Source organism: Vicugna pacos, chromosome 11 (assembly GCF_048564905.1).
Source record: "Vicugna pacos chromosome 11, VicPac4, whole genome shotgun sequence".
NCBI classification, from domain to species: domain Eukaryota; kingdom Metazoa; phylum Chordata; class Mammalia; order Artiodactyla; family Camelidae; genus Vicugna; species Vicugna pacos.
The window spans coordinates 11,765,231-11,790,373 of record NC_132997.1 but is presented as its reverse complement, the minus strand read 5'-3'; the positions used below and the strand labels follow the sequence as shown (position 1 = coordinate 11,790,373).

Below are 25,143 nucleotides of genomic sequence, written 5' to 3'. Positions count from 1 at the left end.
GAGATCTCATTTTGATTTTGATTTGGCTAGTGATGCTGAGCATCTTTTCATATGCTTATTGGCCATTTGTATATGTATCTAAATTCGTGGTAAATTTAAAAATTGGGTCTATTTTATTGTATTGTTCAGTTGTAAGCATTCATTATATATCCTGGATGCTACTCTCTTATTAGATACATGCTTTGCAATTTTTTTCTTCCATTCTGCACATTGTCTTTCACTATATTTTTTTAAACATTAAAACAATTTCTTTACAGGGGATGTAGTTAGATGTAATGATTTATTTTATTTTTCTTGCTAAGCACGCACTCTCTGACTTGAGACACCCTTTTCCCCCGTCATTTCACTTTCTTGATGATATCCTTTGTAAGAAAAAGGTTTTAATTTTGATGAAGTCCAGTTTATCTGCTTTTTTCTTCCATCAATTGTGCTCTCGGTATTGTATCCAGGAAACCAAAGCCTAACCTAGGACCACAAAGATTTATACTGTGTCTTTTTTAGAAATTTTATAGGTTTAATTTTTACATTTCTGTCTGTGATCTATTTTGTTTTAATTTTTATTTGTTATATAAAATATGGGCGTTCAGATTCCAGATTGATTCTTTTGCCTGCAGATACCCAGCTGTCCCTGCACCATTTATTGAATAGACTATTCTTTCAATGGGGTGTTTTTGGCCCCCTAGTGGAAAACTGTAAGTGTAAGTTTTTCCCCCTGGGTTTTTATTGTGTCTCATAGATTTATTTATCCAAACTTATGCCAGTATCATACTGACATATTACTATAGAATTTTAGTACCCTTCAAAGTGAGTCCCCCAACTTTACTCTTCTTTTGCAAGGTTGTTTTGGCTATCCTGGGCCCCTTGCACGTCCATATGAATTTTGGGATCAGTTTTTCAATTTTTGCAAAGAAGTCAGCTGGAATTTTGCTAGGGATTCCACTGTATATGTAGATCATTTTGAGGAGTCTTAACATTTTTAATAATATTGTCTATCATTCCATGAAAATGGGATGTCTTCCATATATGTAGATCTTTTAAAATTTATTTTGGTGATACTTCAAAAAGTTCAATGTACAAATCTTGTAAATTTTTGTTAAATGTATCTCTCATTTTATTTTTAATGCTGCTGTAATTGGAAATGCTGAGTTTCTTATGGGTGGGACTATATATCAATCTTCTTATTTCTAGAAGTCCTTAACAGCAAATACCCTAGGTATATATTTGTTACATAAATCTATCCACAACTATTCCCCGCCCCGTGTTATAAGAAACCAAGACCCAAGTTAAGCTACCTGAACACCTATGTGGAAATGTGAAATGAGACCCTTGGGTGGGGCTTTGTGCAGATGATACTGGAGCTTATTCAGAATGGCTTCATCGTAATTTCTTTTAAACAACCCTTTCGGTGTATTTAGTCAGATATATTAAGAACATGCCCTATTGATGTGCGGAGTAGCTAAGACTATGATTTTCAAATAATTTCTAGTGAGAGTATTGATCTTGAAACCTAATTTGCATCAATCATTGAAGATTTAAGTTTCAGGAGCTTTGACTAAAGAACACCTGTCTTTAATCAATAATGACAACTAAATGCTCAAGCAACATGTAAGAGCTTGAGCAAACTGCCCCCGCCCCGTAGTGCTGGGTGGCTGCAGCTGCAACTGGAGTCAGCGCTTACCTCTCCCAGTACGCTTGTGCTGATCTGTTCAAAGGGGATCGTCCAACAGTTTGTCAGTAGTCTGTTGGACAATGTCATAAAACATTGATTGAAGGTTGCTGGAATGCAATATATTCTTATTAATATTAATTAAGCACATATTGAGTGCTTATTGTATGATGGAATTGTCCCTCAGCCTCACATGAATATTATTTCTCATAAAACCTCACATATTTCCTTGTTATTCTCACATTACAGATAAGGAGACTGACAATTAGGTCTCTCTTTTGGGGGGAGCTCATCATCACTGATGGGAAGTTATAAGGAAAAAGATATTGATTCATCATGAGAAAACATTTTTCTGAGGGTCAGCAAAGAAGAAGATGAACACTGAAGAAAATGATCATTGTTCGAGTGAGACAAGCCCTGGGTTGTGCGGAGTCAGCATCCCTGTCCTAGACAAGGCACGTGTAGAGCTGCGTAGTGGGTGAGGCGGCGCGGCCGCGCAGGGAACGCGGATGCTGGGGCCTTAGGCTGTGCTCAAGCCCGGTGGGGCTTTCTCCTAAAGGCAGTGGACCATCATTGACAGATTTTAAGTAGGAGAGTGGGGTGATCTCGTAGTTCACTTTTGTCTTGTAGAATGCTTAGAAACATTTAGAAGGCTTGGCAGGAGGTGATGTGATGAGTCAGAGTAGGGTGGCTGCGAGGTGTAGCAGTGTTCAAGTTTCAAGTTGTTTTCAGGCCCAGGCTTGTGGCTCAGTAGCCGTGTCAGTTTGAATGACGCACGCAAGGAAGTGAAACAATTTATCTAATCAATTGAAGCAGTGATGTACCCAATTCCCAGGACTGTTGTGGAGATCCAGTGAGATAACGTTTGCAGTGTGCAGCGTGGTCCCCAGCACAGAGTCAGGGCTGAGTGAGTGTCAGTGAGTATCTGGTAGCTCAGGTGTGGGTGGTGGGATTCGGTGACTGAGGATATCTGGGCCCTGAAAGAGGGGTCCATTCACATCTGTGAGTGATGGGCCTGAGTTGGGAGAGGCATGGAGACCTTACCCCCCGACCAGAGGCCCTGGGCAGGACGGCTATGGGAGGAGCACGATGAAGTCAGCTCTTTGCAGGTGGAGTTAGAGGTGTCCTTGTGACATCTACGTGCAGTGTCACGAGCTGAAAGAGGAGGTCTGGGCCCAGGCTGTGCATTTTCCCATAAAGCCAACTCCTGAGGATGCCGAAGTATTGATCACTGAACGGAAGTCATACTTTACAGGACAAATGAATATTAGTATCAGCTCTGTCATCAAAGCTCACGTCTATTTATTCATCACTCAGTTTGCTAATTGGGTACTTACAGAGCTCACTTCACCGTCCTCCCGTGGGCTCAGGCTCCACAGAAAAGAGCTGGTGTGTCTCCCTCTTTTCCAGAAGAAGACACATTTAGCTTGTAGCCTTCTGTACTTTGCCAGACTTAGGATATTAGTTTGTTGGTTTAATTGTTTTTTCTGTTGGCCATGTCCTGACAGGAGAGTAATTTTACCTCATGGTCATGTTTCAATTAGCTGTTACTGAGAAGTGCTGATCTGATACATAGTGTATGTATTATATTAAATTTGTAGAGTAGTTATCATTTTTCTGTCTTTGCCCTTTAATTTTGTTTGCCCCTTCAGTGTTCTATCCTTTCTGGGGCCTTATATTTTTTTAATTAAAAAATGTCTGTTAACAGTTAAGAAAACAAAAGCAAAGAAAAAATGCACATGAGAGCTTAATTTAGAAAATGTCTAGTGTGTTTTCTATCTCGGCAATGGAGGGTTCTAGAAACTCGTGAAAAGTTTCATTACACAAGTTCCTTAAAATGCTGGTTAAGAAATAAAACCTTCCTTCCTCATCTTTCAAGCTGCACAACTAATTGTCAAGAAAGTGAGGGGAAATTCTCAGAAGCCAAGAAAAACGAGAAAGCAGGGTTTCTGGGAGATATGCGAGCCTTAGAATCCCTCGGGTATTGGTTCGCTCCTGAACTGATTTTCAGTTGCCTTGACAGGAGGGCAGGATGTGAGACCCAGGCCTCTCACACTAGGAGTTGGATGGGGGTTCATATTATGGGCCAAGCCCATCCTGAGGATCTTGGTTTACTAAAGGGTGAAAGAGGAAAAAAAAAATTCCTCAAGACAAGAAAGTAAGGAAAGTCAGTTTTGTTGGAAGAGGGGAAAAATAACAAATCCAAAGTAAGGATATAGTTTAAAGCTGTTCTGGCATGAGAGTGACCACAAACTCCTGGCAGAAAAGCACAGCTACTCCTTGATTGATAAGTTGAGTTTTGAATGAATCAGTGAACAGCCATTCCGAAAACGGCCTCCAGAGTCTTGTGGATCAAGATACTGGACAGCAAACACCTCTCTTCCAAGGTCTCATTCAAATAACCTGAAAGGTTTTAAAGGAAAGAAGCCATAATCATAGTTCTATTTATTGACATTTCTATATGCTACGAATTCAGAGGTGACTATGAAGTTGTCTCCTCTTTTATGGACCTCACTTTCTTTTTGGGGAGATAAAATGACATAGTTGGTTATCTTGGTGAGGGAGGAGTTAGTCTGTTGCAATTAGTCAGGAGAGGAGATTAAGAAACAGTGAAGGGTGGGTGAACTTTTTAGCTGAGGACAGTCTTGTTCACTTGGCTTTTAATTGCAGGCTCAATGAGCTGTCACTGGAGGGAATAGATCTTACGGATGATGAACTTAGCTCAGGCCTCTTTGGAATGGACAAGTGAACCTGGAGTAAGACAGTCAAATCTGTGCAGACATTAAATTCACTTGAACGTGCTCCATCCCTGAGCCAAAGATAGGACAAATATGCAGCACTTCTTGAAGACAGAGGAGTGGTTTTTAAGGTTCTTCAAGAATGAATCCCAGGGAACCGAGATGGCCAGTTGTCAAACTGAGACTTTTTTCTTTGGACGGTGTACCCATCAAGGGTATTGGACTTTTATATGTTTCCATTTGTCTTTAATACATGTCTGTTGATGAGGACGTGGGCACAAGTGTTTGACACCTTGTCGAGGCGATTTTGGATACCTGCCTAGAAGCACGGGCACAGTTGCTGCTGCGTCATACATCTTGCAGTCCATCCCTTTCTCCGGCTCTGTAATCACGGCAGAGTGGTTCCTTGTTGACCTGTCCATCTCCTCTGTGACATCAAACCCATGAAAAGACCGGAGCATATTAACTTGGCTTTGTTAAAGTCAAAGGTACAGATCAAATATGGAGTCAGATTTGTTCTTTCCTATTTCAGTAGTGCCATGGAGAAGGCAGTTTGGGCAGCTTTTTGTAGGGTCCTGGAGGCTTTCTCTCTCAGCTTCTGGGCGCCTCTGTTGAAAACCCTTCATAGCTGTCTGGCCTGCTGGAAAAGCACTCTGCTGTTTTACCCTGAAGATGTGTTCTGTTTATAAACTCATCTCTACTCCTTGGAAAACAACTCAAGAAAAACTCAGTTGGTTTTTCACCAGCCATGGGCAGGGGTGAGATAAACCGTGTTATTATTCCATAAAATAATAGTAATAATAGTAATATTAATAGTAGTAGCAGTATTAGTAGTAATAATAATACTAATAATAATAATTATATTAAAAGAATTCTTAAAACACGACTGCACATTGGAGAGAGTCAATAAATGCTTTCTGGCTTAAATCAAAAGTGATGACTTAGTGATTCCATGGCTGCTGTATTTGCTATGCTAGTTACTCCTTTGTTCCATTACACATTTTTTTTAACTGAAAAAGAAATACAAGCAAATGGTTAAAAAAAAACTCAAACACAGCACAAAAATACACAAGTGAAAGAAGTTTTCCCTCATCTTCTGTTCTTTCAGCCCTCTCTGGAGATGCCACTGTTTGCTATCCTTTGGGTGCTGTTCCAGATATGCTTTGCACATTCCCACATATGTATGTAAATTCCTTTAAAATTTTAGTTATTTTTAACTTAAAGGGATTTAAATCCTCAAGTGGCTTCTGGCCGGGTAATAGAACAGAACAAGTCTGACTCCATATTAGATCTGTTCCTTTGAATTTAACCCTATGCTCTGTCTCCTAGGCTTCATCTTGCTTGTAAAACAATGTTGCCTAGAGCCTGAAATAAACAGGAGATCCTATTCTGAAGGCTCTGACCTTTAAGGATATTTAACACTTTTTCATTCATTAAAAGATAGCAAATTGCATAATAGAAAATAACTTTTGTTTTGTTGGAGGATTGCAGGGATCTGACCCACGCAGATAGCTGCAAGAAGAAAGGATTCTAAGAAGAAGGAATTCCTACACTTTGCAACAACCAAGCACATAGGAAAGGAGCCTGAATTGTGACTTGGGGAGATGGTTTTCCAGGACATTAGTTTGCCATCTAGGTCTACAGAAACTTGCTATTCCATGCCCCAACATCTGGTCTCCCAACTTATTGTCCTGTCCTGCACTGAGGAGAAAGAATTTTGACTTGGTAACACTCCTATCTACCTAGAAAGCTGGGCACTGGAGCTGAGTGTTATGGAAACAGGCCAGCCAAGAAAAGCACCAATTGGGGTGTTGGTGTACTCAGAAGTATTATGCCGGTGGGCTCAGAGGGGCTCCTGCTCCGAAGTTCTGAGCACCTCCAAGACGTGCACATGAGGTTTTAAAGGCTTAATTACAAGTAAGGGGGAATTAGCCAATAAGGCTCAAAGAACAAAAAGCAAGGAATCAGTACACTGGAGCTTATCAATTTGTAGTAGATCACATTACTGACACTTGTTGAGCTTGGAATTACGAGTTAGGTTGTTAGCCCAATAAACTGACACTAAACTTCAGATATATGAGATAGCCCAGCAGAATTTAGATCAGTAAACCGACACTAATCACACTTAGATTTGTGACTTAGCTTGTTAGCCCAGCTGGACTTTTCCTTCACATGAGGACAGCTCTCCCACACCCAGGGAACTACTGTGAGCCCTTGATGTTTCCACTAGGGTTGGGTATGGTTTACCCAGGAGGGATGGGGACTATGCACCAACACTCAGGCAGTCTGCTCTGTCTGGGGCTCTGATCTTGTACCATCCCGCTCCCCGCCAGCCCAACACCTGGGACAGTGGAGCTAAGGCAGTGATCCTGCCTGCCTGTTTCCCAGCGTGTAAAAGGGGATTATGTACCTTTCCCAAGGTAGTTCTGAACGACAACACCTGCGGGTGCTTGGTTCTCAGAGCAAGAGAAAACCCAGGTCCGCGTGGGGGCAATGGGTGTGATCCCCATAGGGTTTCTGCAGAAGCATCCGATGGAGGGCTGGATCAGGGAGGTAAAACTTGAGCTGCGGGACTTGAAGGGTTACAGAAGGGTACAGAGGCAGGTCTGCCGCCTAGGGGTGCCCCAGAGGTAAAGCTTTTTCTCTCCAACTCCGCTAAGACCCTCCCCTCTCCAGATCCCTCCCTACTCTCTGCTCATCGTGTCCATCTGTATCTCTCCAATTTTCCCGTCCTCTCCACCCGCTCCCATCTTCTCCCTCCCTCCCTGTCCCACCTTCTCTCACAGAACCCAGAGAGGATCGCTGGCCCTCCTGCGCATGCGCAGTCAGTGCCAAGTGGTCCGCTGGTTGGAAGCTCCATATCCTAGCCGGGGATCGGGCCCAAAGTTTTCTCAACTCTGTCGCCCGGTAGGCCTTTGGTTCCTGTCTGGGGCCGGGGCCTCTGGCTGTGGAAGTGCAAGGTGGGGGGCTCCCGGAAAAGTGTTCAGGCGGTTGCGGGAGGGCGGTCCGCCTGTCACAGTCCCCAAGGGCGCCAGTCAGCCCGTGTTCAGATGAATTGCTCAGGCCAGACCCCTCTACCCGCGCCACCTGCCCCGGCGCCCCGGCCACAGCTGCCAAGGGCCAGGTGTGCACCTGCCACCTCTCACCCAGCCGGGATCCCCTCAGTCCGCGGCTGGCGTCCCCTTCCCCTCTCCCGCCCGCGAGTCCTCTCCTCCCTGGCTTCCTCTCCTTGGCCGCCGGCCCGTTCACGCCCCTGGGAGGGCTGTGTCCGGGCGGGCGGGGACTGCGGACTCGGACGGGGCGGGGGGCTGGGGCTGGGGCTGGGGCTGGCCTCCGAGCAGGGCTGCAGCCCCCGTCCCTCCCCTTTCCCTCCCCCCCGGGGCAGCCCTCCTCTCCCTTTCCGGCTCCCGGAGGACCAGCTCAGTGGCGCGGGCACTGCTCCCTGGGCTGAGAGCCTCAGGCTGTAACGCCCTGCTTCTCCAGTTGGAGTCGGGAAAAGGGAGCCTCAGTGCTGAGCGAGCTTCTGTCTCCTCCCTCAGTTTTTCTGCTGCAGGTAAGTACCTTGAACACTTTCAGGTGTTATCATGGCTGTGCTTGTTGATGTCACGTGTTTTTATAGTGAGAGTGATTACAGTGGTGAAAGCAGGGCTTGGTTCTGTTAAAAATGAGCTGAAGGCATGAGGCTGTGACATCCTCCTTCCTTCCCTCTCCCAGGGTGAAAGGAGTGATCCTCGATTTTAAAAAGATAGTTACAGTCCCTAACTAGCCCAGCCCAGCTAGTGTGTGTTAAGAGGAACAGCACCACCAGAGGCCTTGGAGACCCAGGGATATTGCAGTCCTAAAGAGCTCCTGGCACTGTTTGGTTTGTTTTGGTTTTTTGTTTTTCTTAAATTGTGTGATAGACTAGTGGTATAAACAGAAAAATAATTGTCAAGAAATATTTCTTCATGTAACAGTGTTATTGTGATATAGTTCACACACCATGAATTCCATCCATTTAAATGGTACAATTCAGCAGCTTTTAGCATATTCACAGTGGTGCAACCATTATTATTCCAGAACGTTTTTATCCCTTCAGAAAGAGCAGTGGAAATTAATGACCTATCCACCCCTCCCCAGTGGTGGTTCTAAAGAAATTTCTTGGCTATTCTTGACCATAAATTCACTTGTTACATTCCAAGAAAAATCTGGTAGGAATTCTAATCAGAATTGCAATGAATCTGTCTATCAAAACAGGAAGAATTAATGTCTTTAAGGCATAAACTTCTTCTACCCATGAATATATCTCGGACCCTATCTTTTCCTCTGTCCAGAGCCGGGCTCATGGGAAGTCCTCACTACTTGTTGGGTTTGTGAATGATGAGATTCTACACATCGTTAGTTGCAGCTGTAGCCTTTCACAGAAGAGAAAAGTAACCTCAGTGAAGCAAGTGACTCTCTGATGGTCAGAAAGAGTGACAGCCAGTGCTGGAGTGACCCAGTGGACTTGGTGCTTGCAACCAGAATTCTCCACCACCTACAGCTAAGGGGATTAGAGTATTCTTTTACTTTTTCTTAATGGCGTTGCTTTTATTTTTACTTATTTTTTTAAATTATTTTTTATTTAAGTGTAGTCAATTTACAATGTCAGTTTCAGGTGTACAGCAGAGATTCAGTTATAAACATATGCATATGTATATACATATGTTTTAGATTGTTTTTAGTATAACTCATTACAAGAAATTGAATATATTTCCCTGTGTTATATAGCAGGTCCTTGTCATTTATTTTATATTTACTAATTTGTATCTGTTAATCCCCCCTTTCCTGCCTGCTAAACACAGTTTGCTTTCTATGTCCATGAGTCCATTTCTAGGAGCACCGTTTTTCCTAGTAATATATGTTCTTTGGCTGCTTTCGGTTTCAGTAATTCCATCTTATCGGTGGGCGCTTTTCTTCTGGTAGCCTTTATGTGGTTTGCACACGTGGTAATAGAGATCTGTAATTGGGAGAACTCCAGGCCTCGTGTAGTCCCTGGTACAGAGTGTCCACAGAATTGATGGTTGGACTGGGAAAAAGCACAGTAAATGCTGGAATTTCCACTATGGTTGAGAATTCCAGGTTTCAATAACCTGTTTAGACAACCTTAATATTGGCTGCACCCATACTGGGTAATTGGTGGAAATTCATGGTATGGTGGTGTAGAGACGGGGCCTTATATGCTTCTTCTCTTTCTATTTTCTAACACTCATTCTCCTGGGCCTTCCAGATCCTCCCCTAGAAGTGCCCAGGGCTGGCTTGGTGCCGCGCTGAGGCAATATTTGTTAATAACGCCCTTTCCTCTTCTCCTCTGAGCCTCCGTTTCTTCCTGTGCACAATGAGGGCTTAGACTAGATAAGTACTTTTCAGTTTCTTTTAAAGCCATGTTTCCTTTGAGAAACAGAAAATGCAAATTTCTCCTATCAACCCAACCCTTTAGATTTTGATAAATCCTCTAAGGAGTTACATAGCTCTTTGTGAAAAATTGATGTGAGTTTGATTCCAGGTGACACAGAAAAGACTCTTCAGGGATTTATTGCAGGGAGAGGGCAGGAAAGGGGCAGTATGTGACACTTTCTAGTGTGAGCACTCGAGCAGGGACTTGGATTTAAATACGGTGTCTGATGTGGCCTCTCTCTAATCTTGTAAAATGTGATAAACTTTTCTACCTCAGTTTCTTGATGGGTCAAGTTGGGGTGATAATATTTTAAGGCTTCTGTGAAACATTATACACATAAGACATTTGTGTCTCGTTAGAAACAAGATCTGCTAGGGATTCAGGGATTTGTTTAAAAAAAACTTCTTGTCCATAGCACTCTGTCTGTGTGTATTTTGAAGTTCCTGGAGGGTGAGGGTGAGTCTAAAGTCCATCGTGGGACAGGTGGCCCCTATTTCTCCATGCCCCAGTTTACCCGCTACTCCCCAGTCCTCTTCCTCAGTCCAGGATGAAGTTCCCTAGTGGATTTACACAGAGGTCTTGTGGAAATGGCTCTTCATTTTATTGTTTCACCAAGAAGGGCTGCCATCATGATCTCTGTGGTCAGGTTTTGAAGGGCTGCCATCATGATATCTGGTAAGAATTCTATGCAATTGGGAGTTTCAATTTAATGAAAAGAAAAAAATTACAAATAGAAAATTAGAACAAGGGTGGTGACAGGGGCTCTTTTAAGTGGACACCATTAGCTTTGTTAGCTTCAGGTGCTGCGGCCTGTTGCCACGAGGACCCATCCTCTTGCTCTGAAGTTGGAGAGACTAGTGGGTTCAGTGGGAATGTTAACTGAGTGTATCTCATGGGCTGGGCATTGTCCTATTTGTACTGTGTGTTCCTTATTTGAGACAGTGAGCTCACCTAACCTCAATGACCTCTTTAAAATATTAGACTTCTTATTTTGAGATGTAATGTAGATTCCCATGTGGTAGTAAGAGATTATATGGAGAGGGCATGTGGACACTTTGCCCAGTTTTCTTAATGGTTCCATCTTGCAGTGTTGGGGTACAATTAATTACTGACTCACTAACAATTTGAGGTTTGTGTTATTGCCGTTATTTCTATTCATGATTAAACTGGGGCTTAGAGAAGCACACAGGCCTGCCCAGGTCACCCACATTGTTAGTGCAGAGTCGGGTGAACGTGGGCTTGGGATTTCCAGGCAGTACCATTATGATGGCTTGTGGCAGGGAGCAGCATTCACTTTGAATGTTTATTCATTCATTCAACAAACATTTATTGAGTAATCTCTGTGGGTCAGATGCTTTCTTAGGGTTATCTGATTCTTCAGCAGTATTGAGAATCAGGTAATATTAATATTTTTAATCTGAGAAAATTAGCTCTGTGAGTTTATAACCCACCCAAAGGAAGTATAGCTCATAAAGGAGGGATAGAACATTTGAACAGTCACCTCCTTTTATGCAGGTGGTACCCTAGGCATTTTACATTTGAACACATCTGTAATCCAGATATATTCTTCTAAGGCAAAGATTTTTTTTTAAATGAAGTATAGTCAAGTTTACAATGTTATGTCAATTGCAAGGTGCTTTTAGACTTTTGAATTAAAAAATACATTTTCAGCTGGGTAATTAGGTGTATTTATTTGTTTCATTTTTAAAATGAGGTACTGGGGTTTGAACCCAGGACTTCATACATGCTAAGCATGTGCTCTACCACTGAACTGTACACTCTTCCCCAAGGCAAGTTTTCTTATCCATTATTATGAAGCTTAAGGGTTCAAATAAATTGGATAGAAATCCAGATCTTTTGATACTACTGTGGTCCTTTTCTTTATATTCTGCTGAAGGGGGTTGGGGAAAGCATTTCCTTTGTTCATTTCTTTATTCAGCATTTTTGAGCAGTGACTTTGCATCAGGGCCTTGCTAGGTGCTTGGAAATATAAAATAAGAACTGACCCTTCTCTGCAGAGGCAGGAAGCCTAGGCCAAAAGCTGGGTAATGTGATCCGAGCTACAGTGGCCATGTGCAGACTCTGAGGACAAACTGTACCGTTGGATTTGCTTTGGCTTCCCTTGCTTTCTGGCTGGTACACACCAGGTCACCGCAACCCAGATGGGCCCGTAGCACACAGCAGATTATGTACCTCGATCTCCTCTCCCCTCTCGGCAGGGCCTGCAACATGAGCATCCCTGACTACGTGCAGTGTGCTGAGGACCACCAGACTCGTCCCGTTGTGGTCCAATCCATAGAGATCATCTCAGAGGAGAATTTCTTTTGCATCTATCAGCTACTCACCTTGGTGAGCCATATCAGCCCATGCGGCTCACAGTGGACACACTGTATGCACTACAGGCACCACTATGTGCCCGACAATGGGTGGAGCATCTTCCAGACCCACCGCAAGGTCGTGGGCCTTGTCACCATTACCGACTGTCTCTCTGCCAAGGCCTTTGAGAAGCTGCACGTGCAGAGGGGCTGTATGGCACCTCGTTCAATGACTCTTAGCTTTTGTCTTTGTGCAGCATGGGGAGGTAGCCGAGCAGCCGCGCACCGAAGTTGCCCTCAAACTAAGAGGACTGCAGGGTGGTGGAGAAGAGGATCGAGGACTTCACTGACTCACTCTTCATCTTGCTCAAGTCCAAGTGGCTGGATGGTGGCCCCAAGATATCTGGGGACAAGATCCCCCTCCTCTGCATCCCGTTTGAGAAGGAGGAATTCATGAGACTGAACACAGAGAGCAGGTAAGTTTACCTGGAGGCCAGCCCACCCTGGCTGTGTGCCGGATTGCTTCCCTACATCCAGAAAGGGATCAGCACGGAAGAAGTCTGTCTTGTAGCCAAGGGGAGGGGAGGTGCAGCCCGCCGCTTTACAGATATTTCAAAGAGAATCCGCCTTTGTTTCAGAGAGATCCTTTTAGGGTTAGTGTGGACCCTTACTCCCGCTTTACAGCCAGGAACATGGTGGGAACCCTGGAGTTGCTGTCCAAGAAAGTAGCCAAAGCCACGGATGCTAGGAGCACTGGGGAGGAGGCTGGACTGAGCTGAGATGTGCTGTAGGTCAAATGCACATTAGACGCTGAGGCTTGTCTAGTAAAAGTACATAAACTATCCCTTTACTTCCTATATTGATTACATGTCAAAATGATAGTATTTAACATACAGTAGATTAAGTAAGATCTGTTCTTAAAATCACATTCTAGTATTTGTTTTTTGTTTGTTGGTTTGTTTCTTTGTTTAAAATTTTAAACGTGGCAACTGGGAAACTTTCTTTACATGGCTCTCATTTCATTTCTGTTGGGCAGCCTGTCCTGGGACAGTCTCATCCCTTTGCTTATAGATGAGATGCTGAACCCCGAGAGGCAAAACAAGGCGCTGGTTTAGCTGCTGCTGGATCCGCTGTCACCTGCCTCCCAGGCCCAGCACCTTTTCAGCTCAGGCAGTCTCTTCCTGCCCGACAGCCACCATGCCATGTTAGGACATCAGAAACACCGCCAGGGACTTCTGAATGAACTCCTTATGCAGGGAAAGGCGTATCACGGTGTTTGGGACAGAGCAGGGAAATGTTCATTCTCAGTTTGTCCCTGTGATTAAGTCAAAGGCCCCACTTTGCCTCGGAAGTACAGACGAGCTCTTCTGGGCTGCCTTCCCCCCCACCTTCTGCTCTGTTTCCCTGTGTATCTATCGTGCTGTCCCTCGGGCAGAAGAGGGTGAGATGCCTTTGCCGAGACGTGGTCCCCCTTTTCTGGGGTGAGTGAGGGAAGCTGTGTCCCCCTAGCCTACGGCCTCTGTCCTTGAGTCTGGAGAGGGCTCATGGTGGTCCCACAGGTGACGGTCAGAGGACCTGGCATGTGCTACCAGGCCCGCTTTGGAGGAGGTGCTCTGTGATTCTTGAACTTACGTAAGATCAGATCCTACTTTCTGGTTGTTGGTAAGTTGGAGGAGAAGATGCTAGAGAATTGATAAATAGAATGTCTAGACCAGCCCTGTGAGTGAAAAGCACGCGGGACCCGAGTCCCACCTGCGAGAGCCCACCTAGCAAGCTCTGGATGAATATTCTGTTCCTCCCCGGACATACCTCTATGGCTTAAGGAAGAGGAGAGGCATGTCGTGGCCATGATCTGTACTTGTCCTCACAGGGCCCTGTGATCTACATGCCCGCAATCCCCATCTACTTCTTGGAGATGAGCTGACATGTTTAGGAGCCTGGGCACTGCTGAGGGCATAGCTGCCAGCACCGTGCTACACAGAGTCTGGCTCCGTTCACCTCATCTGTCAACTCCTGCTGAGGCCCCAGACATTAGTCAAGGTAGGTTCATCAGCGAAACCTAAGCAGGGACCTTCTTCTCCCCCTGGACAGACTGGTGAGTGAGAAGTGGAAGCCTGGAGCCCTGCCCCAGACCCCACGCCAGTGCCACTTCTTTTGTCATAGGAGGCACTGGTGACATTTTTGCTCAACAAATGCTTGTCTCTGAGTCTGCAGACCCACCAGAAAATGCCAGCTTGTTTTTGCCTTTTGAAGTCTGCCCTTGGGACTTAGCGTAGTAGCCGGATGTGTACTTAGCCCACAGTGGTTCAGCGCATTAAACTTCCCTCCTTGTGGGTCTGTCTGTTCTGGTACCATAAGGGCTCAGCCAGCATCTGAACGTCAGTGAGATAACGCGGCCAGTGAGCTAGGGTCAAGCATATTCTCCTCCAGTCACTTCTACTCCATTGTTGCTTTTACTATTCCACAGTCATTAATTTTTTAAACAATGCTTTGGTGCAGGAGCAGAGCCTCATTCTCTCCTGCTACTCTTGGTGGAAGTGAGTAAATCTGTCCAGACTGAAATGCGACCAAAATTTGTAGCTCAAAAGCTGCCTCGACGCTTGTAGGTGGAATTTTGGTTAGGGGCGCTGAACACGTTGTGGTCCCCTGGCAGCGCCGCTCCCCTCAGGCCCCTGCTTTCCCTGGAGCAGGAGGTGAGGGTGGGTCTCACCATCCCCACGTCCCTGACCTCACACACTCACGTAAATTCTTGTACATGCAGTCAAAATCATTTTTGTTCTTGTGTGTTTCTAATTTTCTCTTGTTCCTCTTTTCTTTTTTCTTTATTCCTTTTTCACTTGTACTGCCCAGTGAACATGTTGTTGCTTCTGAAAATGTGGGCTGTGCACACCCTGCATTGGAAATAGCCAGATTGCCCTCCGTGCGTCTCCATCGCTTTAAAAAGCAACAACTTAACAGCTGTTTTGATCCATCTATTATCTTAGTCATTTTTTAATTTTCTAATTTTTTGGAATATTTGCTTTGTTAGCTCATCACCCACTGGTGTTTGATACCTGTTGAAATCCTTGCTTTTGAGGAACATGTTTGGTCGTCCTTTTATTTGGTGACAAATGCGCTCTTATTAAATTTGTTTGATTGTTTTGTAGAAGTAAGATGCGATTTGATTTAGGCGGCTGCTGAGGCATTCTTTTCATGGAGTATTTAAACTTGTAAGGTTTAATTCTGCAGCATTTTGCTCGATTCCTGCTTTTACACAAACGTGCTCGGCACGCGGTTCCTGGCTGTCACTGTGTGACGTGCGTGACGGCGCTTCCTGGCCGGCGGTCACTGGAGAGGAAGTGGCCGCCACGGAGGTGACAGCTGCAGGGGCCGCTGTTGGAGGAAGTGGTCACAGTTTGGTTCTTTAATTTTTTTTTTTTTACATTCAACTTCCCCGTGCCATTTACATTACTTTGCCTTCATAAAGGGGCAGAATTGGGTCTAAAATCCATGCCACTATTTTGTTCCCTTTACGAGGCTGGTTTTTCTGAGTATCAGGACAACATGGCCTTCTCCTAAGTAGCTGGCTCACCTGGATCTGTTGGACACAGGGACTGCTAAAAGGGCCGTAGCTTCCTCTCTGCTCCAGCCAGTGGGCATTCAGAGCTGGGTCTGTGGTTTGCCTCAGCAGCCGTGCAGACCTCCCTGCCTCGGCCTTTACTTTTAACCCATGTTGGCAGTAAAGAGCTGAATCCGTTTCTGTTGCAGCTGACGTCCACCACTGACGGCCGTGTCGTTAGTTTGTGTTAGTCAGTCTCCAACACCCCAGACAACCGTGAAAGAAGATGATTTGGCAGACCTAGGACCTTGGATTCTCACCCCTACCCTGGTTCATCTCACCTGGCGGAATTGTTTGGTCACCACCATCATGCTGAACATGAGGCCTTGTTTCTCCTTTCATGCTCTGGTCCAAATGTGGACACTTCATTTTTCACTGAATTTGTCTCGCTTGAGACAGGCCAGAATATCTGAATGAGTCCATCACATTCTGGGTGGGGAACAGAACAGAAGTAAGTGTCACAAGTAGATGGAGTCTAGGCTGTCCGGGTTGGCAAATGCAGGCTGGGATCTGTGATGGCCGGGCTGTACCTTGGACACAGGCCTTTCCCGTGGCCCCTGAGAGCCCATGAGTTGAAGTGATAACAGCCTTGCATGGGTTCCCTCATCCTCATCTGCTCATTGGCAAGTGTGTCTGCTAATTAGGAGCTCCCCCAGACCTTGGGCCCTTCAAAGCTCAGACCACGGGAGAACCTTGAGTCCCTCCTCCTGGGACTCCTGTGTGAGAATCCAGTGCCTTCTGAGGTGAACAGCGGCAGGAGATGCCTCCCCCTCCAGGGAGCACCCTACGGAGGACTGTTAGTGCACCATGCTGTGAGTTTGTGTGTTTCCGGCCATGGTCCCTGCAGAACTACACTTGAGATGGGCTTATTGACGGACTGATTCCAGGGCAGGGCTGGGGGGGACGGAACAGTGGAAATTGAATGTGACCTCAGACACCTCGGTGGGTGCTGGGGCTGTTACTAAAATGGGGAGTCTGGGAGATACCTGCCAGGAATGGAATTCCAGAGTAAATGGTGGACATGAGGCATTTTTAAGATGCCATTTGTCATCCAAGTTAGGACTTCAAAGAGGCACTCGGGTCGATGAGCCTGGGGCTCAGGTGAAGGAGCCGTACTAGAGATACATTCTTAGCTGCTGTTCACAGCCTTGCATGTGAATTAGATCATCTCGAGGGCTGCAGACTGAGGCTGAGGTGGGGTAGGACTGTGTCTGGATTGGAGGAAAGCCCAGACCATGCAGCTTTGGTGTGTCAGTCAGTGGCGTTTGCCATTGTCAAAGCAATGCCAGTTATCCTTAAGGGGCCGGGGGCTGGGCAGGACCAGCCAGGAAGAAATCTGAAGGGAGGGTCATGGCCAAGTGTGCGTCTTGGGAAGGTGCAGAGTCTGCAGGGTCCGGGAGGATAGACTCCTCAGAAGCTAGAGTTGGAGTGAGGAGTGGGGAGAAGTTTGTCACAATCACCTGTGAGGGAGGGAGGGAGGCCTTGGGAGCCCCACCATACCGGACTCGTTTTCCCATGAACAGAAGGCAGTTAGACAGAGGATCTGAGGTGAGAAGGGATGGGCACTGGGAGGGGAGCCAACCTGGAGAATGGTGCTTGGAAAGTTCTGGAATAGTCTCCCTGAAAAATAGAGTTAAAAATACCCAGACTCTTAAGAACATTGTTAGTGACTTGGGAGGAGGCAGTTGTTTTTCTGGCCTCCTAAGCGTAAGGCATGTATCCAGGGATACACAGAAGATACGGGTAGTCTGTTTCAGGGGCTTGATCATTACCGGGGGAACAGTGCAAGTTTAAAGGGGGAGAAGGGCAGCGGAGGGAAACTAGCCAGGCCCCGTGTCACGTACCAGTCGGCCGCCCTACTTGCGTGTTGCATTCACATCCATGCCTCCCAGGTGGGCGGTGGCAGCCCCCTTTTGCGGTTTGGGAAGCCTTCTCAGAGGGGTTAAGGAATTGGTCCATTTAGCGGCTAGTAAATGCTGTAGCAGGATTCAAGCAGGGCCTTGTCAGACTTCAAGGGCATGTTCTCTCTACTGTTTCCAGTACTTCCCTGTTATACCTGGAATGGTGAAGTGGGTCAGTTTTGGAGCCTTTCAGGAAAAGTATGATTTAAGCGCCTCTGGACCGTTTTACAAAGCTCAGCGTTGTTTGATGGTTCTGAAGCACGCAGTGATTTTCGCCCCACAGAGGTAACGTCTAACTCCTTTGTCGATGTCGTGGTTGCAAATGATGTACAGGTTCAAAACCACACTTCGCAGCTTCTGAAGGGAAACTCTCCAATTCTCCCTTGATCCGCTTTCTTCCACGGGATGTAACTGTGCTGCAGCATAGGCCTGAGCTTTCCGTATGGAGTGAGGGTTTAATATCCGATGTTAGCATAAAACGGTCAGATGAAGAAAATCGACGTTGACAATTTATTTTTGGGTTTCATTAGTCAAGATATACTATCAGTTAATGGCCCATATTACAAATGAAATTGAGTACAGGACATTGCATTTCTTCCTTTCTATTTAGAGTTCTCTTACAGAATAATGTTGCCTGCTTTGGAACATCAGCTGCACCACTCACGGCACCTATCAGTGTGTTGGTGTGATTGCACTTACAGAGTGAATGTAATCTGGGCTTCCTCAGCCCCGAACACTTCAGTGCAGAATCACGGGCTGTAGCCATCTGTTAGTCACGCAAATACTTCTAAAATTATATGATGCTAGAAAAGGAAGAAGAGAGAGAGAGAGATTGCCTTTATCAAATTTCCTTTCAGTTCTAACTGCAAACTGTTGTTGAGCAGCTCTGGTTTCCTTTGGATATGAATATATACATTTCTTTGCATGTAACCTGGGTTTTGGACTAGAACACCAAGTTTTTGCTGTCCCCAAGCCACAAAAATAGTAGCCAAATTGGACCCGTGTGAAATAGTTTATAGTTTTTTCTGAGAATGTATCCTTGAATTTGGGACTTGGGCTGTGATTTTTGCGTTTTGCTTCCCCCACCCGTCTTGTAATCTCTCACTCCTTCCCACGTGGCCCCCAAGGGTTCGTGGACTCAAAGGAGCGGGCAAACACCCAGTTGGTCACCATGTACTGCTGCTATAGATAGAGGCCAGACAAGACCTAAAGGACATTATCAGAGAGGACTTCCTGGAAGAAATGGGCTCTACATTCAGTTGTGAGGACAGAGTAAGAGTCAGCCAGGAGAAGGAGTCAAGAATGTGGCTCAGGTCGCAGGTGCAGCCCGGGTAGAGGCCTGGAGGCTTTTGGCGTGGGGACCTGGGGAGAGTGCCCTGTGCGGTCCAGGGTGGAGGGAGCCCCTGCTGGGGAGGACACTGGAGAGAGTCCGTGGTGTAGGGCTTTGGAAGAAGTTGAGTTTTACTAGAACTGACACAGTAGGCAGTGAAGGGTGTCAACAGCAAGTGACCCTAAGGAAAGGTACTTCTGGTTTTGCTTCAGATATACTACAGACAAAAGGGTCGGGATGGGCAAGAGCAGGTATGTCAGTCCCTTTGAGACCCAACCCGTCATTCATTTATTCATAACACGTGCACTTCAGTGAGTCTAGGGGAGACAGAGTGTAGCCACATTAGTAAGCAAAATGTATTTGCTTCTTGAGAACTTAGCATTGTCAGAAGTTGACTTAGCCTAGAATGTTTTAGGAAGAGAGGAACAAATTGTGGAGGTTGGAGGGAGGGAAGGCTTCCTTGGGAAACAGTCAAAATGAGCCTGGAGGCAAGTGGGAAGTAGGAGCAGGTCTGGGGGCTCCTGAGGTCACTGGGGACCTATGTCCTGAGATGAGACTGGGCGAGCAGGGCCTGGGGTGGGGCTAGAACTCTACCAGGGAGCCTCTGAAGTGTTTGAAGTGGGATTGATGTAATCAAATTTGTGCTTTGGGAAGGCTGTCATGGCTCTGTGTATCTGTGTGTAGCGGGGAAGAGGGGGAGGGTGCCACCAACTGGGGGATCATTAGAAGACCATTCACAGGCTGGGATATGGGCATCGGGGCTACTTCGGGACGGCAGGGGCAGTGTGGATGCCGGCTTTCCTTATGTGGGGCTTGTTACCGGGGCTGCCCTAGAGGCACCTTGTGGCTGGAAGGAAACGGATGGAGGCCGCCAGGTGGACATTCCTCTTCTCTCCTTCCATGCCTAGTGTGATGATCTTAGCTCAGCCAACATTTGGAACAAAAGAGCTAATCTCCCGGGTTGCCCAGGCCTTTGTTGAGCTCCTTCGAGTGAGATCTGGTAGGATTTAGGTTTGTGTTCATATCTGGATGTTCACTTAGCTAGAAACGTCCTGTCATTTTGATTTCCATAGGGGTTTTTATTCCTGATAAAGACTGCTTTCTTGGTGAGAGGAAAATTAATACAGCTGTTGTCTTTTTCAAAAAACATCATATATTTTAAGAACTTTAATATTCAAAAGAATAGGAATATAAAAATATTTAAGGAAGACTTTGGTGTGGTTTCTTTGCTTTCTGAGCTAATGTGGAGTTAGAGCCATTGCATTACTTAATAGCACATCCTTGCCAGTATTTAAAGAGCTGTTAGTGAGCGCCCCAGGCCCCACCTCTCAGAATCGTTAAAGTTTGCTCTGAAATAGTGAGGTCATAAAGGTCTTGTTTTCAGAAATCAAAAGGTTTTAAAATACGCACCATAGCTCCATTTATAAAATAATAATAAGTTCAAAATTAAGAAAGTGGAGGATAATTGATTTTTTTTAAAGCCTAAACATAAACTTTCTTGTGCTAATGTTGCAACTGGAAATTTTGAAAAGAAAAATCCTACTGCAATATCATCTACGTGGTATATATATATCAGTTTCACGCTTGAAAAGTAACTGCGCAGTGGTTTTCAAAGTCAGGAGCATTCCAGCTGAAATACTGGCAGTGGTGGCTGCTGGTTTTCAATGGAAGAGCCTAAATTTGCCTTCTTAGCTTTTTTTTTTTTTTTGTACTGAGAAGGTTGAGTAGTGCTTTGCCAGCATGATTTTCGGGCAATTTGAGGTCAGATGTCGTGTACCAGCAGTGAGATATTTCCATGCATTTTATTTTCTGGACATCACCAGGGCACATGTGGGGTTTGTGCCTGCAGGCTGGAATGCTGTAGGACTCCCTGATCCATCACCGTTATGTCCTGGTGCTGCTCCAGTCAGTGAATGATTTTCTGTGACTTGGAGGTAATGTGGTCTGATGGAGATGATCAGATGTGCAGTTAAAGTGCTATTAATTGAAATAAGAGTAACCTAGACACATTGCTCTAACAATACAGGATGAGGGAGGAGGATTGGCTGAGCTGCTTGCAGTGGGGTGTCTTCTCAGGTGACTCCCTCACCGTGATTCCTGCCAATATCCGCCCCAGCCCTGCACGGTAGTCCTGCCGAAGCAAGCAAGCACTTTGCTCAGAAACGCACTGAATTTCCTTGTGCCTCTGTTTGTTGGCTTTTTTTTTGAAAGCACATTTTGCCCTTTGCTTAAATGCCATCCATGCTAGTCACCTCTTACACTCATTTTTCTGGACCTCGTCCATAAATAGCTGCTGAATGGATGAACAGAATGTAGTATCTCCATGTAGTGGAACATTATTCACACTTAAGAGTGAGTAAAAAAGAAAAAAAAAGAGGAGAATGAAAAAGCCACCTGTTTTGGGAATTCCACCCTGACTCTTCAACCCACACTTTTCCGTTTGAAACCCAATCACTTATGCTCCACTCTACTCTTTTTGATAGTACTTACCACCTTCTAATAATCTTTAACGTTTCCAAAAAAAAAAAAAGAAAGAGATGCTGATACCACTTCAAAATATACAAGCCTTGATAACAGCTTGTTATTTGAAAGGAAGCAGACACAAACGGTCACAAATTGTTGATTTCAGTGATCTGAAATGCCCAGAATAGGCACATGCAGAGGCAGAGAGCAGGTGATGGTTGGAAGGGGCTGAGTGGAGGGGGATTAGGGAGTGAATGCTAGTGATAGGGGGATTCTTTTGGGCTGATGAAGTGTTCTGGAAATAGAAGTTGATGAGGGCTGCACAACCGTGATTGTGCAGAAGACTGCTGAGCGCTGTGTCTGGGAGTGCCTGTCGTTGGGGCATCTTTATTTTGTTCTCATTCTGCAATGTGAAGTGCCATCTTCTGCTGTGGTCATTCTACTCCTGTGAGTGGTGAGGGTCAGAGACTTTGTAGAGTTCTGTTCCTTTTCTCCCTCTGGCTGAGTGTAGGCAAAAAAATTTAAGCCTGAGAAGTGCTCCATCTGCAGAAATGTCTTTCAGTTTTGCCTGGTGTAAAAATCTTGAGAGCTTTTAACCGTTGAGGCTAGTCTGTGGGGGTAAATAGCCCATGAAGCCTGGGTGAGCCCGGGAAGAGCCGGGCTTCCCTCCCAGACACGGGTGGGGATTTCACCCCCTTTCAGGCAGTGAAGGGCCCAGACCCGTGAGCAGAGTTGACAATCGTGAATATTTACGTGTATCCGCTTCTTCATCTTGGATATTAATTTCAAGCTGAGTCAGTTTGTGGCGGCAGCCTCATCCTACATCAGGAATTTATAGTATCTGCTCTTTGAGGTGAAGACCTGACAGACTTGATTATTTAACAGTCTGCCTTGAATTGATATCTCAGATTCCTTTGTGAAAAGCAAAACAGCAGAAATACAGACGTCCTTTAATGCCAATGTGGCCTGGAACAGGTTTAGTCTCTGTGCCTCAGTGGCCTTATCTGTGGGTAGGGAAGATGATAACAGTGCTTCCCTCAGAGGAGCTGGTGAGGGGAGAGTGAGAAGCACAAATGGAGGACTTACACGAGATGCTCATAAATGACCGAATTTAGTGCTCTCCGCCTGGTGAGGCCTGAGGTGCAGAGATGTCAGAGCAGAGCAGTCCTAGCCGGAGCTCGATACGTGATGGTAGCTGTTATGATCAGTATCACCACTGTGGTTTATCAGGTAGTTTTAAGACTTGGTAATATGATTTCATGAATAATGTTAAAAGACTAGACATCTCAGATCCAGTTTACATAGTCCTCAAGATTTCTTCTGAGAATTGGATGGTTTCTTCCCCATCTTAAATCTGAGATGAGTCTCTAAAAAATTCCCTATTCCTCCATCTTTTTGCTTTAATTCTCTATTTCTTACAAAACAAAGTTTTTAGATGGAGTTACTGGGGACTGAACTGAGGGCCTCATGCATGCTAAGAACATACTCTCCCAAATGAGGTATAATCTCTTCCCTGATTTTTTTTAAAATTTACATCTTAGTTTTCAGAGGTTAGAGGCCTCTAATTCTTTTTCTGGAGACTTGTCCATGAACCTGTAAATCTACAATTAATGGACAAAATTTGGTTTATTAAAAAAAAATCTATAGAATATTCTGCAATCCATCCAAAAGGAAATTCTCATGTCCTTAGAATGTTTCTCCTTTAAGGTGATATCTCCTGTTTGGTCGAGCTTAATTTATTAACTGCCATCCTCCTCATCATCATGACCAAACTCGCTGTGAGTGGACGCCTAACTGAGGCTAAAATGCTTTGCTCATATTTTACTTCATAGCAGGTGTTTGATTGTAGGTATCAGTGTCTCCTTTTTTGTAGCTGAGGGATTGAGAGATGGGTCAGCTTGCCCCAAATCACACGCAGCTGGCGGTGGCTAGCTCGATGCTGGAATCCAGGCTGCACAGGATGAATTCTCAATTGCTCCTCTAATCAGCCTCCCGTTGAGTGTTTTCCCGAACTCCTGTGAGTCCATAAATGACCGATTTTAGCTATCTCAGCCTGATGAGGTCTTCAAAGGAGAGACACCAGTGAGAATGTGAGGCAGAGTGACATAAATTAAAATTGTACATTTTCACAAATGTTTTATTCTCAGGTAATGACTTTAAAGGTAATATTTTTTTAATTTAGTGCTTTGTGAGAACTAAAAACAAAACATTTAAAATAACTATTGTGCAAGAGAGAAGTGGTCTTTGAAAGTCCAACTGTTGCTAATGATGTTACTTGTTTTTTCTAGTGGTGTTTATTTACTGAAAAATTTCCAAACACTGAATTTGTTTTATGTAGTCTTAGTATGAAAGAAAACTTTGTCAGTGAGTATTGTAAGTAAAATCCTTACTCTTTTCTTTCCTGATGATGAATATCTTAGTTGTTTACCTGGCTTAAGTATATTTCATCATTTGTGAAATTTGAGTAATATGGTTTACCTTGTCTGACTGTGAGAGCTGGACGCCTTGTATACAAAGCACCGTATAGGTGCTTAATAAAAATGTGCTGTCACAGTGACTGATAGTTTAGAAGTATCAACTCTGAATACTAAAAAGTGTAGCTTATTTCTGATGCATATTCAATATGTATATATATGATATACATTAATATGGCTTAAAGAAACTAGGATTCAGTTTTTTTATAAGTGCAGTATGAAGCTTTATTGAAATCTGTGTCATTCTAGTGAGACAGGGACTACTTAAATTGCCTTAAGCAGACGACCTTGAAGATTATTTACACAGAATGTGTATTGTTACAGCTCAGAATTCATGTTGCCGTGTAACCATCCATCAGACATTTAATTTCTCGGGATTCTGACCAGAACCATTAAGTTTAGAAAAATCCACATTGATTATTTTCAGGGAATAAGCTTCTCTCTTTTGTGATTAAAGAATATTTTGATTTTTTTCTGCACTCTTTTCAGGTTTTAAAATTTCAAAATTTTGATTTGACATGTCACTTTTTTAATAGAGAGAATAAAGCTCATGCTGTTTTAATATGTAAATAAATGTTTTTGTATTTCAACAAACTTGTATCATTTTCTGGCTCTTTGAGAACTATTTTGCAAGATACTTAGATTACCTACTGTTGGAGAAATACAGACGTGACTTCTATGAATATAGGCGTAGTACAGTTCTGTTGGTTTTTACTACAGTGCAAGACATGAGACCTAGGAGAGCTTTGCTGCTGATTGCCAGGAGGACAGATCTCAGGTCTCAGTCTCCCCTCATGTAAAATGAAGTGGCTGGACTGGAATCTTTCCACTTCTAAGATGAATTTCCATGAGCCTATGTATTTTGTTTATATTTAGGAGTATTAGCAATATCAGATTAAATACTGAATACCCGTCCATTCCCCCGAAGCAAAGTGCAGTATATGCTACATAAGCTTCTAGTTACCTGATTCTCGTTTCTCATCCTACAGTCAATTTTTGTGTTGCATGTTTCCCGGCAACCTGGAAGGTCTTTTTAGCCATAGGTGGCGCTGTTGCAACTTTTTACAGTCTTAATTTTTCTGTTTGTAAAATAAGGCTTAAACAATGTGATTTTATTTTGATTTCTTTGCTTAATGCTTCAGAATAGCACAATGTCCATTATGTCTTTCTACCTGGAAAAATTTTTCTGCTTATATCATAGTTTTATTCTGTTATCTCGCTGTGAACATTTCAGACTTGCTG

General features: G+C 44.5%; 1 protein-coding gene across 2 annotated transcripts in view; it reads left to right on the top strand.

Moving 5' to 3' along the window:
- Positions 1-25,143, top strand: part of LOC140699627 (trafficking protein particle complex subunit 9-like) — a 217,169-nt gene that overhangs the window by 70,934 nt on the left and 121,092 nt on the right. The window contains exon 4 of one of the 2 annotated variants that reach the window (XR_012077858.1): positions 12,393-12,589. The exons of the other annotated variant lie outside the window; for it this stretch is intronic. The gene's annotated coding sequence lies outside the window, so the exon portion shown is untranslated. Of the gene's footprint in view, positions 1-12,392; positions 12,590-25,143 lie in introns of those variants that run through there. 2 annotated transcript variants of the gene reach the window in all.